General features: G+C 44.4%; 1 protein-coding gene across 2 annotated transcripts in view; it reads right to left on the bottom strand.

Moving 5' to 3' along the window:
- The window catches only part of PXYLP1 (2-phosphoxylose phosphatase 1), a 72,588-nt gene that overhangs the window by 38,651 nt on the left and 18,428 nt on the right, over positions 1-15,509 (bottom strand). For both annotated transcript variants that reach the window (XM_040480338.1, XM_040480339.1), the window contains exon 2: positions 13,940-14,062. The gene's annotated coding sequence lies outside the window, so the exon portion shown is untranslated. The remainder of the gene's footprint in view (positions 1-13,939; positions 14,063-15,509) is intronic.

Below are 15,509 nucleotides of genomic sequence, written 5' to 3'. Positions count from 1 at the left end.
TGAGCCATCCAGACGCCCTGGAACGAGGAACTTCTAACTGCTCACAACCATCATTCCCTAGGTTTCCATTCACAGAGCACAATGTGAACCAGCCACCATGTGGGGCCCTTGACATGACCTCCTTTACTCTCTGCAGGGCAGATGTGTGTGCTTCTAATACACAGGCAGAAAACCAAATCAACAGCACACGTTATTAAATCATGGTGACAAGATACAAACAAGATCTCTGTGCCTCTACAGTTTGTTTTTACTTGTTGTGTCTCCCAATAGGTCTGCACACTGATTCTAGCTGCAAGCTGTGGATCAACACAGAACAAGTTGACTCTTGGCATGTGCTGGCTTCTTAGATACTCGAAAACAGCTGGCAGTTCCTTGTTAAACAGCCTGTGGGTTTCAAAGCCCTCTCCTTACCTCAGTCATTCCTGATTCAATTTATTCCACTTTATCAATGACCTTCTTATAAGGTGATCCTTCTGATTGGGGAAGGTGAGTGGGGTGTGTGGGTGGAGATTAGACCACAAAATGAGGAGGAAGTTCAGAGCAAATGTCTCCTGTGGGGTATCTCTGTACCCCTGACAATAAATACGCTGGAGCTTTTCTTTATGCCCTCCTCCCCACTCTGTTACCATGACACCTTCTGAGGCCACCATCTTTTCCTTTACATGAACATCTTCCAGTGTTCCTGCCTGGGAGATGGCCTTTGGGGTGTTTCTGAGCTCTACTGTTAAGAGGGCTCTACGGTCCTTGCTGCCTAAAAATGTTCTTTATATCTTCTTAAGTTTGTTTGTTTGTTGGGGGGGGGGGGGCGGTGCAGAGAGAGAGAGAGAATCCCAAGCAGGCTCTGTGCTATCAGTGCAGAGCCTGATGCAGGGCGTGAACCCATGAACTGTGAGATCATAACCTGAGCTGAAATCAAGAGTCAGATGCCCAACCGACTGAGCCACTGAGGTCCCCCTAAAGATGTTCTTTCTTGTGCACCCCACCAGCAGCATGGTGCTGAAAGACAGGCACAGCCCTGGGGAGTCAGACACACCTGGGCCAGAACACTCATCTTAGTGACATAGTCCAGTTCTTTAACCTCTCTAGGACTCAGGTTCCTCATCTGTGACTCAGGACTAATTCCCTCAGGAAAGACTACGCACAATCCCCGGTATGTGACAGACATTCAAAGGACAATGGTTGTTATTAGCATTACTACCTCATCTTTCTCTCAGTTCACTTTGCCACTTCTTCCCTCCTCCTAGGTAACAGGAATAGTTCCCTCACCTGTTTCGTTGGTTCTTCCACGTACTCGAGTACTCAACGTTCACCCGTTTGCGTCCACATCCCTCCTTCTGTAGCTCCAGCTCAAATGCTGACTTGGGCCTCTCTCTCACTCTGAGCCTGGGAAACAACCTTGCTGCTCTGGGAAATCACCCACCTCTGACTTCTGAGCCTGGGGGTACCTCTTGCTTCAGTACCTCAGAGACCAGACCTGCCACTTGGTTGCTCTGCATTTGGGTATGGGAGGCGAGGGTCTTTCTTCTTGTGCTGGGCCAGGTCTGGCCCTTCAACTACTTGCTGCTTCCAAGCCTCTCAGCGGATTTCCTATCACACTTTCTGGCAGGTGAGGCCACCAGTACTCCGCCTACGGTTTTACCTGACACTGCCTTTTTTACATGAGGATGAACCACAATACTGTTCAGAACTGTCTTCTGGTGGGCCTTAGGTGGAAACAACCACTACTCAAGGAGTTAAATCTCAGGCTTAGAGCACGGTGGATTTGTAGTAGTGATAGTCCCCAATTTGTTCACGCTTTTCTGTATCCATGGCCTGTGTCGTTTCCTCCCACATGGACTCTAGGCTTGGACAAGGTATTCACTTCAGCCAGTGGAGACAACAGTAACAGCTATAAGAAGAGGCTTGAGAAGTACTTATGCATTGGGGCCTGTCCTCCTTTGCTGCTTCTGGAACACTGTGGCCACCATGGGAAGACACCCGGCTACCAGCTGTCTTCCTGGAGGCCGTGAGAGACCACATGGAACCAAAGCAAGGGGTCCCCGCTGAGGTTCTCTTCAAACAACCAGCCTGCCCATCACCACACATGTGAGCAAGACCAGCCTGGCCATGTCACCAGCAGATGGATACGAAGAAAGTCAGCACAGACTAAAGACTGCATGGCCAACCCACAGATCAAAAGCAAATTTAATGGTTGCTGTTTGAAGCCACTCCGTTTTGGGACTTGATACAAAACGAAAGCTAATTGATACGACAAAGAAGAAATGCCTTACATCTTTCCTAGGGATTTCTAAGCCAGGCTCTAGAGCTCCAAATCGTCATCTGCAGGAAGCACACGCAAAGCTCCACTTGCCTACACTCCTCAATATGTTGCGTGCTTTTTCAGAAAGGTCTATATTTAGTTCCAGATTTAAAATACTGAGGATGTGTCGCGTTAACCAGATGGCAGGGATTGTGTAACTGCCTGACTGCTTCTAGTTTTTAGGCTACTGACATTCTCTACATATCTGTAGCTTTTCCATTTGATGACACAGGCCTCAATCTGGGAACACCCATGCTTTCCCCCCCGAACGCTCTCAGGATTTCTGCACCCTCCCCCTCTGACTCTCCTATGGCACCACCACCAAATGCAAATGCCAGGGATGTGGTCAGAGTCTCATTACTTCCACTTGGGCTGGGGACAGGCCTGGTGTGATCACCGCCCTGGGGGGTTGTGCACACAGACTGGAGGGAAGGGGTGGCAACATCCAGCCCCAGGAAGAACACATGCCTTCTTCTGGGGCTTATTTTCCTAGAAAACTTGGAGAGGAAGGTCATGCTTTGTTCTCAATTTTTTTTATTAGATTTTTAAAAATATTTATTTTTGAGAGAGAGAGAGAGAGAGAGAGCGAGCGAGCAAGAGAGAGTGCAAGCAGAGGAGGGGCAGAGAGAGAGGGAGACCCAGAATCCGAAATGAGCTCCAGGCCCTGAGCTGTCAGCACAGAGCCCCACGTGGGTAGAAGACCATGACCTGAGCCGATGTTGGGACGCTTAACTAAGTCACCCAGGCACCCCTTTCTTCATTTTTTAAAATGGTTAAATAAACATGGTATCTAAAATTCACATGGATTTGAAGACAAATGTGTTTGCAGCTAGAGCTAGGACCCCAATGTGTGTGTGTGTGTGTGTGTGTGTGTGTGTGTGTGTGTGTGTATACCCACGTGCAGGTGCCATGTGGGCCGCCGGGCGCATGGTTCAGAGAAAAGTTGCCTTCAGGGAGGACACTTCCTCAGTTGAGAGGAGTCATGATGCAGAGGCAAAAAGGAGGCTCTACTGACCCGCAGATCTGGGTCAATTTCCTGCTCTGCCGCTTACCTTCTGTGTGTCTCTTTGACAACTAACTTCGTTTCTCCGAGTCGAGGATCCCGATGTTAATAAGATTGGGAATAAGAGTAAGAGCGGGAAGGGAGTGAGGAGCAAACATACACACAGCAGCAGCAGTAGGCACATGCTGTGTTTGACTGCCCAGCTTTGGAGGAATCCTTGCATCATTATCTAAACACAAAGACTTGCCTTTTCCCCTGAGCTGCTGTTTCTGCCCCGTGCTGTGGTTCCTCTTCCAAATCCTGGCCACTGGCCACTGGCCACTTCCCTACTCACCAGCCCCAGCCATCAGAGCAGTCAGCCACGTTTGCAGCCCCGTTTCTGACTCCTCCACCATGATGAGCCTTCCCTCAGCTGACTCATCTGTGGTGTCCCCCCGCCCCCCGCCACAGGTTTTCCAGCATGGAACATCTATGTCAGCTTCTGTTGGGCCCCATCCTAAGAAGACGAGGATTACCAGCCAATGGGCTCTGTCTCTGTGGCCTGAGCTCTGGCCCATTCTCCAGAGAACCCACTCTCTTTTCCATCTGCAGGGAGGAGGCTCACACAGCCGCTCAGGAAGTCACACAATCCGTGGTTCCCTCCAGGCGTGTTCCTGCGTATTCCTTCCATGGGGGCTGTGTGCGCACACTCCTGGGGTATACTGTGGCTCCCCCAGACACTCCATCAGACTCGTCCAAGTCATGCCAAGTGAAAGCCAGGTCTCTGGGTCCATGGCAGAAACCCCACAGCCTGCTTACTCACAGCCCAGAAAATAAAGTGCATGGGAAGATTCACTGCTACAGCAGCAGGATGAGATGCTGGCTCATGACCTACTTCAGCACGGCATCCACATCTCCTTGTCCTCAGACATCCTCAAGTCCCACCCCCTACCTTCCAAGGAAAAGACACTCTAGACTCAATATGGCATGGTGACCAAATCCAACTCCTATAAATACTTCTGTAGAAACAACTGTTTTATGTTTCATATAAGTTACATAGTCATCAGATGTCTACTGGGCACAGCCTTATTCCCTGCACTAAAACCACATGGTAAAAATATCTTAAATCCAGAAACAGAATTATTACTCTGAATTCCTGATGAAACAGCAAAAAATAAAACAAACAGAAAACCCAGCCAACTTTAATTTAACTTTACAACAGATCTGAATGGTGAAAGAAAATATTTTAGAATATAATTTTGAAAAAAGGACTAGTCAATAGGCACTTCCCATTATATTGTGGTAAATACTGTTTCTGAATTTAAAAGTAAAAAGGAACATGTCAAAGACATTTTTACAAACTACCATTCTACCACCAGAGATTTCCAAAAACCCAAACCCTGGCCTGATTTTCTACCTCGTAAGAGTGAGAAATGCCACATCTAGTGACTCTGGTCTCAGGGTTCCCTTCAAAGTGTACAGAATTCAGGGTTTTAAACATGACCACAACTACTTGAAAGAAAAATGTGTATTCAATTATCTCTTATTTGCATAGTTAAAATACCATTACCAGGAATAGAAAGACGTTATTAAAGAAAATGCTTTAGATGTATTCTATACTTTGTTTTTTTGTTTTTTTTTTTTTAATTTTTTTTTTCAACGTATTTTTTTTTTTTATTTATTTTTGGGACAGAGAGAGACAGAGCATGAACGGGGGAGGGGCAGAGAGAGAGGGAGACACAGAATCAGAAACAGGCTCCAGGCTCTGAGCCATCAGCCCAGAGCCTGATGTGGGGCTCGAACTCACGGACCACGAGATCGTGACCTGGCTGAAGCCGGACGCTTAACCGACTGCGCCACCCAGGCGCCCCTGTTTTTTTGGTCTTAATCACTTTGGCCCAAGTAAATATGGTATTATAATTAAAAAAAAAAATCAAATCCCAAGGCTATAATTGTGAACTAAATATGAACCAAGCAAAGGTAAAAGCTACATCTTAACAGTCCTCTCTACCCCATGTCACCTCAAAGTAGAGTTTCATTGCAAAATCAAAGATGCTTGACTAAGAATAAACCAACCTTAAAGTCTCATAAATAACAGATTTCAGAACCTCCTGGAAACCCCAGGCAGCAGGACAGGCACCAAGGAAGCTGTGGGCTCCTAGCAGCTATTCACATTGTTATTCAAATTCCAGCATCCAGAATGCATGCTCAGTTCTAGGGGCTGAAGCCAATTCATTCACCCAATTAGTCGACTCAAAACAACATTATTTCTCAAGAGCCAATATGTGTCAGGTATCATCCACAGTGCTGTGGACACAGGACACAGGATACAGGACACAGTACTGTCATCCTGAAGCTCACAGCTAAAAGGTCCAGAAGTATATATGGAAAAATGATACAAGATCTAGGAACTGCTTTAAAATATTCAGGGTGGGAGCAGGTTGAGGAGGACTTAATAAATCAAGATTGGCAACATGCTGACAACTCTTGGAGCTGGGTAAGGGATTCTTGAGGATGTACTATATGATCCTCTCTGCTTTTGTGTATGTTTGAAATTAAAAGTTAAAAAAAAAAAAGAAAGGAAGGAAGCTCACAGACTGGTCAGTGGACCAATGAGTAAAAAGACCATTACACCATATGAACCCGGTGCCATCAGGGAGAAGTGGGAGTGGGGAGAGGAGGAGAACCACGTAGACCTAAAGGGAGCGGATAGGATTTCTGGAAGAGGCTCAGCTAGAGCTCAGTCTTTTTTTTTTTTTTATTTTCTTAAAATGTTTATTTATTCTTGAGAGAGAGAGAGTGAGAGGGAGGGAGGGAGAGAAAGGGGGAGAGAGAGAGAGCGTGACACACACGGAGTGAGGCGGGGCAGGGTGGGGGGAGCAGAGAGAGAGGGAGACACAGAATCTGAAGCAGGTTCCAGGCTCCGAGCTGTCAGCACAGAGCCGAACGTGGGGCCCGAACTCATGAACCATGAGATCATGACCTAAGCTGAAGTCGGATGCTGAGCTGACTGAGCCACCCAGGCGCCCCTAGGGCTCAGTCTTGAAGAGCAGATTGGAGCTGGTGTGTTTATAATTGCATTTGAAGAAAACAGAATGAACCAAAGAAAAAGCACCAAGTAAAACTGTACTGGCTGCTGGGGGGCAACAGGAAGGTTTGCACTGTTTGTACTGAGTGTCAAGAGCCAGAGAAGGGAGGTGGGTTAGTCCAGGCACCACCCAACAGCTGCACCTTGAGTGAGGCTGCTGTGCCCAAGGAAATCTGGCTGCCCAGAGGCCCCATGGGGCCGGGCCAGGGAGTCCTCACCTCTGGCTGGCACCCACAGGCAGGTGGGCTGCAAGGGTCTCACTCCCCCTACCCAGACCAGCCTATCTGATGACCCCAAGGAGTCCCACCATCAAGACAATACATGCACTGATGCCCATTCCCTCTCTGGAACTCCCTTTGGGCACAAAGCCACTAATTTCCAGGCCGGAGCAGGAGGAGCGTGATCCCAGAATCCACGCCACTAATCAGTGCCAGCTTAAAGGACAGGCCAATTTCACGGGCCGCTCTCACTTTCTAGGGCCAGGTTCTGTGCCTTCCTGGCACCGGCCTCCTTTGGGAATACAGGACAGGAGCAGGCCACAGGCTCAGCTCGACTCACAGGGGCAAACACCTTAAAGGAGGCCTGTTAGGCAAGTGGTGTGCCTCATACTGCACTCTGACCCAAAGCTGACCCTCCTGGGGCTCATCTCTTACCAGGTACTCTCCTCCTAAAGAACAGCCTGTCTTTTACCCTGGGGTAGTGAGAGATCATGCCCAGATGTGACGCACATGGCAACAGCCATCCCCTGGCTATGGGGTAACGGTGGGGATGCCAATCAATGCTGCAGATCAATCCCAAGCCTGGCCCCGATGAAGGGCAGCATCAGGCCCAAGCCTCTTTAACCCTACTTGCAGGGTTCACTATGATCTGGTCACACCCCACAAATCCCACCTCATGTCCCAGCCCTTCCCACAACACGTAGTTAAGCATGGGGGCTCAGGGATCGGTTGGCTAGGTCTAGAGCCTTTCTCACACCCTTACTGAGCCACAGTTTCCCCATCTATGAAATGGAAACAACCAAAGGCTCCAGCTCACAGGTTGTGTCAGGGCTAACAAGGTTAACAGGTGTAAGGGACCCAGCACAGTACCTGGTTCCTAATAAGTGCTCAATAAGTTAGCAGTGACTTCTTGCATGGTTTTAATACCTGCCACCCACATATGAAGTACTCACTCTGCTTCCACTTTGTCTCTGCCCCAGCTCTATAACTAGAATGCCTGCAGGACTATGCCATAGAAGGTCAGAGCTTGAAGAGGTTTTAAACACCACTGATTCAAGTCCCTTGGTTGACCAGAAGAGAGGCCAGGTCAGGACCGGCATATGGCTCCAGGCTGCTTAGGGAGACTGGACCTGTGACACAAGTCCTTACTTCACAGAGAGTGACACCCAGCGCTTTGTCCTCATTACGCTCTCCCTCTCCACTGTAGAGGACACACCATGTGGCAGACACTTCTAACTGTTCTCAGGTGTCTATTTGCTCTTTTTTCTTACTAATGGAATCCTCTACGTTTTAGCTGGACACATGGCCATTCAGCTGGGGATACTATTTCCCAGAATCCCTTGCAACTAGCTGTTGTCATATGATCAACTTGGCCAATGACTTATGCTTACAAGTATTATGTGCAATTCTGGGTCAAAAGGAGGCTATCAGGCCTATCTCATTCTGACTTTCCTTCTTCCACCATTTCCCATGCTCTGAATCCCTGGTGTGGTGGTAAGCCAGCTTTCTTGATGCGCATGGAGATAACATCCTAGTGGATAACACAGAAGAACCCTGGATGACCTCACTGGGCAGGCTACCCATTTCCCTGACTGCCTGTCAGGCCAAACTGCTTTGGGAGAGAATAAATAATCTCACAACCTTCTAAAATCACTGTTGTTTCACCTCTGTTAAAGCAGCCAAGCCAATATCCTAACTAGAACTTGCCACCAGCACTAAATGACATTGGTCCTCTTCTTGGGGGCTCCTTCTGTAGGTAATGATGAATACGCACATACATATTCATAACAAATTGCATTAGACAGAAAAATCTCATCACATATTTAAGAATGTCACTCTTACATGATCTCACGGTTTGTGGGTTTGAGCCCCACATTGGGCTCTATGCTGGCCGCATGGAGCCTCCTTAGAATTCTCTCTCTCCTTCTCTCTTTCTGCGCCTTCCCTGCTCTTTCTCTTTCTCTCTCAAAATAAATAAATAAACTTTAATAATGTCACTCTTAGATATGATATAAATGAATCATGGTTATGATAACCTTTGTTCGAGTTTTATTTTTTATTTTATCTTAAATTATTTATGCATCTTTGGGGGCACCTGGGTAACTCAGCTGGTTAAGTGTCATACTCCTGATTTCAGCTCAGGTCATGCTCTCACAGTTTGAGAGATTGAGCCCCATGTCGGGCTCTGCACTGACAGTGCAAAGCCTACTTGGGATTCTCCCTCTCCCTTTCTCTCTGCCCCTCCCTCGCTTGCTCTCTCTCTCTCTCAAAATAAATAAATAAACTTAAAAAAAAAACTTAAAAAAAACTACTTATGCATCTTTGAAGATGGCTTGGCTGCAGGTCTAAGAAAAAAATGCTAGCTAATGCAAAGGGACTCATCCATATTCTCACATAACGAAACATAGTTGAGGAATGGCAGCTCCAAGGTTAGTTAATTCAGCAACCCCAAAAGCATCATCAGGAAGCCAGAACCTGTCCCTGTCTGGACTCTCTGCCATCCTCTGTCTTTGTCCTGTCCCTAGAATGACTTCCTCCAGGGGTTTTGAGATGGTGGCCACACTCGCAGCCATCACCATCACACTTGGCAATCTGAAGAGGCAGAAGGCACAATCTTGCACGTTTCTACTAGAAGCAAGGAAAGCTTTCCCAGAAACCCCCCAGTGGATTTCTCCTAATGTCTCATTGAAGAATAGTGTCAGGAGCCCATGCGCAAACCCATCACGGGCTCCAGCAATGGGCCACAGCAAGTAAGTGAAAACACCTGGGATCCACCTCCTGCTAGAGGCCCATAGAGGAAGGGAGAGGGTGGAGGCAGGCACAGAATCAGAGTTCTGTTAGGAACGAGGGAGCAAGGGCTGGTCTGCAAAAACCCACCATTGGAGAAGATTTGACAATACACACAATTATTCTAAAAAATAATGACAGTACTGGCACTTTTCAGATCTAGCAATCAAAGCACATACAGTCATAATTAGATGTTTAAGAAACATCAGTGCTGGCTTGCTCGGGTGCAATTCGGCAGTGACACATGGCAGAGCGGCATCCCTCAGCCTGCTGACTGTGGTGCCTGTTCCAGCATCAAGACCTTTTATTCCCTATTTTACATGTGTTCAAATATACAACATGAATTATCTACCTACCATTTCTTCCCAGAAAGGATTTGAGGCAGATAATCTGCAGAGTTAGTGTTTTTAATCCCTGAAATATTAAAGGCTTCTGCCCCCCACCCCCTCCACCATTTCTGAACTACATGTTCCTGCCACTCTCTCCTTTGAGGTTTTTTTCCAGCTCTAAAAGGATAAACTTGTCAAGGTGCCTGATCATTTCTCGGGACCAGAACAGATTGAAATAACTAATTCATCAAGGCAGGATTTTCAATCTTATGTACTCCCCAGTGATCTCTTTCTGACATTGTAGGAGAAGCCTGTGTTCCATCCAACTTCACTGCTTTGCTCCTCCTCAAGTTGCAGAAGTAGCGACATCTGAAATTGGCATATTCTCACGTTAGAATGTCAAGAGCAACTATAAGTACCTCAACAAAAAAAGGGAGAACATGCAGTTGGCATGATTTACTCATCACAAAGCCACGTTAAAAATACAGCTAGCTGATTCTTTTTTATTTTGCAAGCAAACTGTGTCAATTAAAAGTTTGTTAAAATGTCAAGGAAAGCACAGAACATTAAATAGGCAAGGCTGAAAAACTAGAAATACAAGCCTACAATGAAGGTTTGCGTGGTGAAAGCCAAATTTCACAGGCAGAAAATAAAAAGAGCTTACAAGGGCCTGAGAATCACAGCTGTGCAACACGAATCAGGCACACCTGGAAATGGAGGTTGCCAAGGCCACTTCTGCTTTCTGAAAGCTGTGTTGTCTGTGTTAACAATACTACACAGAAACAGGATTTTGTTCTGGACAGTCGCGTGAATGAGAGCACTGATGCATGCCACAGATCAAGGGGTTTTGCCCAAGGAGGGCTTTTTTCAGGCTAGAAGCACGCTTACCGACAGAGCTTTGACTAAACCCTGGGCTCACTGCCGGCTCATTCCGTGACTTGATCATGATGAGGCATGGAGTGCCAGGTCCCTCGTAGACAATCACTGCCATTGCCGAGGGCAGGAACTCCATGCCCTTGAAATATGTTTTAGAAAACTGCTGACAGTCCAGAGGGGGTTTGGCAGCATCAGTATCAGTACAGAATGAGCCCTCCTGATCAAGGAGGGGGTCAAGTGTGGGCAGCCACCTGCTGGCAATGCAGTGTGTGGGCGGGAGGGGGGCTGATGTGGGTGACCTCTAGGAGCCCTTCATGTACCTGAGACCCAAGGATTCTCTGGTCCATATCCCAAAATAAGCTCTCAACCTTTTTTAGGGAGCTCCTTTGCACTTACAAACTCTACAATAACAGAGCTAAGAACACTGTCACACAGAATCACAGCCATTTACCTCGGGAAGAAAGCTGAATTGCTATCTGGTCCAAGCTCCATTCCAATAGAGTAGAGACTAACGCTGTTATAAGCTCCAAAACTTTGATTTGGCTTAGGTTAAAGCTGTAATTAAACATAAACCTCAAAGTCAATGGTACTCATCATACACAATAGTGAAAAGCTGAGAGCTTTTCCTCTAAGATCAGGAACAAGAAAAGGACACCCACTCTCACACTTTTATTCAACATAGTACTGGAAGTCCTTCACAGAGCAATCAGGTAAGAAAATGAAATAAAAGATGTCCAAATTAGAATGCAAGAAATAATACTGCGTCTATTTGCAGGAGATATATATATATATATATATATATATATATATATGAAACAACCTAAAGAGTCCACCAAAAAGCTGTCAGAGCTAAGAAATGAATTCAGTAAAGTTGCAGGACACAAAATCAATATACAAAAATTAGTTGCATTTCTATACACTAACAACAAATTCTCAGAGAGAGAAATTAAGAAAACAACCCTGTTTATAATTGCATCAAAAAGAATAAAATACCTAGGAATAAATTTAACTAGCAAGATGAAAGACCTGTATACTGCAAACTAAGACACTGATGGAAAAATCTAAAGAAGACACAAATAAATGGAAAGATGTTCTGTGATGATCAGCTGAATGAATACTGTTAAAATAGCTATACTATTCAAAGCAATTTACAGAGTCAAAGTTCCAACAGCATTTTTCACAAAAATAGGAAATACAATCCTAAAATTTGTATGTAACCACAAAAAACGAACAAAACAACCAAATAAACAAAGCACTCTTGAGAAAGAACAAAGCTGGAAGGATCACACTTCCTGACATTAAACTCTATCAAAAACTACAGTAATCAAAACAGTATGGTATTAGCATAAAAACACACAGAGACCAATGGAACAGAATAGAGATACCAGAAATAAACCCATGCATATATAGTCCATTAACTTATGACAAAGGAACCAAGAATATACAATGGAGAAAGGACAGTGTCTTCAATAAATGGTGTTGGAAAAACTGGACAGCCACATGGAAAAGAAGGAAATGGAACCCCTATCTTATACTATCCACAAAACTCAAGTCAAAATGGATTAAATACTTAAATGTAAGACCTGAAACCATAAAACTCCATATTATTCAGTCATTATTCAAAAAAGAAGGAAATCCTATCATATGCAACAACATGGCTGGACCTTAAAAGCATTATGTTTTCACTTATATGTGGAATCTAAAAAAAACCCAAACTCATAGAAACAGAACAGTTTGGTGGTTATCAGAGGCAGGGGATGGGGTAGGGGAAATGGGTGAAGGTGGACAAAAGGTCCAAACTCCTGATTACAAGATATAGAAGTCCTGGGGATATAATGGATAGCATGGTGACTATAGTTAACAATATTCTATTGTATACCTGAAAGTTGCTGAAAGAGTAAATCTTTTTTGTTTTTTTTTTTTTTCATTTTTATTTATTTGAGAGAGAGAGAGAGAGAGAGAGAGCGAGAGCGAGAGCAAGTTTGCACAAGTGAGGAAGAGGCACAGAGGGAGAGGGAGAGAGAATCTTAAACAGACTCCATGCTCAGTGGGGAGCCCCATGTGGGGTTCAATCCCACGACCCGGAGATCATGACCTAAGCCGAAATCAAGAGTCAGATGCTCAAATGACTAAGCCACCTAGGTACCCCAGAAAGAGTAAACCTTTAAAGTTCTCATCACAAGAAAAAAACTTATAAATAGTTGAGGAGATGGATGTTAACCAAACTTGTGATCATTTCACATACATATATATATATATATATATCAATCAAATCATTATGTTGTACACCTTAATATGATGTTATATGTCAATCATATTTCAATACAACTGGAAAGGAAAGAAGATAGGATAGGACTTGATACTGAATAAACAGAAATGTGCAGTATTAAAGAAAAAAAAAAGTAATCCAAAGAAAAGAGGAAAAAACACTTAGGAACAACATATTATAGAAGGCAGGGATTCCGCTAGCCTGGGTCCCCAAATTTCTGGGTGGAGCAGAGGTCCCACCACTTTCATGAACCCCCATCCTTAATACCGCCATCTTGGAGCCAAACTGGACTGTTTTTATAAAGGAAAAATAATCTATTGTGTTAAGCCACTGAACTTTGGGAATTTGTTACAGTAGCTTAACACTAATACTTATCTGTATATACAGGCTTTTGAATAAGATTCAACCAATATACATAAAACACCATAATGATGTGGGAAACAAAGGCACAAGGAGATGGCAGATAAAATTAAATTTCCTTATAACCTGCAGCCCACTGACAAATACTTGAGGCTGGCAGAGTATGACATTTCTCCAGGAACTCCCTACTGTCTTCATGTTAATACTTTGCTAGGGGGAGAAACAACCTTCGCTTGACAAGAGCTAGGCCTCCAGTATCCATGAATCTTCTTTACCATATCAAAGTCCCTTTGGAAACTTCCTTTAACTTTACCACCCCAGTCTCTCTTCACAGTCCTGGGGCAGCTCTTCCTGCCCACAGGTCCCATCCCCATGCTTTAATAAAATCACCTTTTTGAGCCAAAGACATCTTAATACTTCTTTCTTGGCCATACGCTCCAGACCCTACCGCCACTCCAAAACCCTATCAATAATAGCTCAATAATGGTTAATTCCTTTCCATTTTTGGTCTGCTACCATCTGAAAATATACCAATAAAATCTTTTTTTTTTTTTTTTTCTCAAAGCAAGAGTTTTCTAGGAATTTTTAAATGTGCAGGTTGGAAAAAGAAAAAAAAAATAAATGTGCAGTTTGGGGTTAGCCCCATAAACTTATCATCAAGCAACATTTTCGGGAGAGACCTGGTCATTTACATCTGAAAACCACTCTGTCATCTGGAATATGGTACTTACCTTGAAACCTAACTTGAAGCTGAGACAAGTAGAGGTCTTGAAACAAAGATGTCATTCGGAGGATGGTAGGTCCTTTCAAGTTTTCCAGAGCAGGCCATACTTACCTGTAAATCACTAGGGGTTCTATAAAATAAATAAATAAATAAATAAAAAGATAGATAGATAGATAAATCAATGGTATTTAATGAGAACCATGGGGGGAGGCAGCTGTTCACACAAGTGTTTTTGAGAATGCAGGGCACTGCAGTGGCCATGACTTCTGTTTACATATCAGTTTCCACAAACGTAAGCTAAATGAACCAATACTTATTCTGTATTATCATCATTAAATTAAGTTTCTAAATTGAGTTTCTGAGTATGTCTACTAAAGAGAGCAAAGACCTATCCTGTAACATTTAGAGATTTGTTTTAATAGTCATCTTCCAAGGTTTGCTGTTTTATTACTTGGGCACTATTGATTGTTAACTGTTGCACTATTTGTTGGGTGTTACAGGACATCATAATGGTAGTTATGTTTGCTGTAAACTCTGTTCAGCTGACAGTGGTGTGAACTCTGTTGGCTACGGAAGATTGGCTCTGCCCACCTACCTTATGATAACTGACCACAGACTGCCATATAACTCGTTTAATCAGGATGGAGATCTATGCTTCCTTTTCTGAAACTAGGAACATACTGAAAGTCTTTTGTAATAAATAATTCTAACTTTAACTTAAAGACATAATGCAAAATCTTGTCTTCCCAGAGGTCTGTCTTCTTTTCACTGAGGTATAATTTACGTATAGCATTATATTAGTTTCAGATGCACAACATAATGATTTGATATTTGTATGTTTTGCAAAATGATCACCACAATAAGCCTAGTTAACATTCCTCACCATAGTTAGTATTCATCACCATACATAGTTCAATTTTGTTCTTATACGAGAACTTTTAAGATCTACTCTTAGCAACTTTCAAATACACAATATAGTATTACTAACTATAGTCACCATGCTGTACATTACGCCTCCATGACTTAATTATTTTATAACTGGTATTTTGTACCTTTGAATGTCCTTCACCCATTTTGTCCAGCCCCACCCCCACCTGGCAACCATTAATCTATTGTCTATATCTATGACCTCATTTTTTTTTTTAAGATTCCGCGTGTAAGTGAGATCATAGGACTGTGTTCTATAATCCTCCTGGAAGGTGGCCAGCAAAACTCTGGCCATTTAGCAGTTACCCATAATGCTCTTAGGATGCTGATCAAACCCTGCCCAAGGCCTACAAGGCTCACTGTCAGTCCGGGCTCACTGGTACGACTACCAGTCATCCTGGCCATCTCTGAGCCCCACAAAACAGCCTTGCTCCTTGGGGATTTGGTGCCTGTGTCCATGCATGTCCTCTGATGACCCAATTAGGAGGTGGGTCAGCTGGGTAGATGCCTGGGGTTCGAGTCCACAAAAGGCACCAACTGCCCCCCACCCCATCTCCCACCAAGAAAGGAGATGAAGAAAACTCTCCTTTCTGGAGCTATTTGGGGCAGGGGAAGAAGGTGGGACCCCCAAGGGGCATGCTGGAGTCAGG

This window comes from Herpailurus yagouaroundi, unplaced genomic scaffold (assembly GCF_014898765.1).
Source record: "Herpailurus yagouaroundi ecotype Mexico unplaced genomic scaffold, PumYag 159, whole genome shotgun sequence".
Classification (NCBI taxonomy): Eukaryota; Metazoa; Chordata; class Mammalia; order Carnivora; family Felidae; genus Herpailurus; species Herpailurus yagouaroundi.
This window is presented reverse-complemented; position numbering and strand designations above follow the sequence as displayed.